This window comes from Capsella rubella, unplaced genomic scaffold (genome assembly GCF_000375325.1).
Source record: "Capsella rubella cultivar Monte Gargano unplaced genomic scaffold, Caprub1_0 scaffold_2, whole genome shotgun sequence".
Classification (NCBI taxonomy): domain Eukaryota; kingdom Viridiplantae; phylum Streptophyta; class Magnoliopsida; order Brassicales; family Brassicaceae; genus Capsella; species Capsella rubella.
The window spans coordinates 2,333,102-2,333,849 of record NW_006238922.1 but is presented as its reverse complement, the minus strand read 5'-3'; the positions used below and the strand labels follow the sequence as shown (position 1 = coordinate 2,333,849).

General features: G+C 31.6%; 1 protein-coding gene and 1 long non-coding RNA gene across 3 annotated transcripts in view; both read left to right on the top strand.

The window, feature by feature from the left end:
* Positions 1 to 748, top strand: part of LOC17894360 (putative cullin-like protein 2) — a 17,432-nt gene that overhangs the window by 4,283 nt on the left and 12,401 nt on the right. The gene's annotated exons all lie outside the window — the stretch shown is intronic.
* LOC111831993 overlaps positions 286 to 748 on the top strand; it is a 2,580-nt gene continuing 2,117 nt past the window's right edge. For both annotated transcript variants that reach the window (XR_002835089.1, XR_002835090.1), the window contains exon 1: positions 286 to 593. This is a non-coding gene — a long non-coding RNA (uncharacterized LOC111831993). The remainder of the gene's footprint in view (positions 594 to 748) is intronic.

The window sequence follows — 748 nt, the reverse complement described above, 5'->3', positions numbered from 1 at the left end:
AAACTTAATATATAACGCAATTCATATTTAGTAATGTTAAGAAGGGAAAGACTATGCTGTGTCTATAAAAAAAATAGTATTGTTCAGAATCTGCAAAACCAATCCGGTTAACACATACATTCAGTCAACAAATAAGTTAAATAGATAAACCACAAACCTTGCTCAAAAGAAAAAAAAAAGAATTGCTCAAAAAAAGATTAACCACAAACCAATACAATAAATGAAACAACTCTACCAAAAAAAAAAAATGAAGTAAATAAACAAAAGTAATCGGCTATGTTTTTTTTTGGACCTCTCGTCTCTTTGCTGCTAGCTAAAGAACACCGCAGAATCTCATGACCATTTTTTTGGGGGGTTGTTTGGATCTCGGTATTTTCCATCTATATTTCCATACTTACTTTAAGAATCAACACAACGATTCAACTTATAGTAATCGTTGTTTGCTTTCATCCAATGCAATCCTATGGAGGTACAATGGAGATCTAATTTGGGCAATTGAAGGCATAGATGTCAGAAATTGAACCCAGATTTGGACGGTTGAGCGAAACGTGATTGATAGTTACCATGTATACTCTGAATTTTGCATTGTTTAGGTTAGTTACTGTTTGATTTACTTTTATCTTCTTGGTTAATTGCCTTGTGTATCATGTGTTAAGTTGAACCATGAGTAAAATTATAACATTTCAATAGCCGATTAAGAATATTTTGTTTATGAACTTTTGTGGGTAATTTTAATTGTGTTCTTACG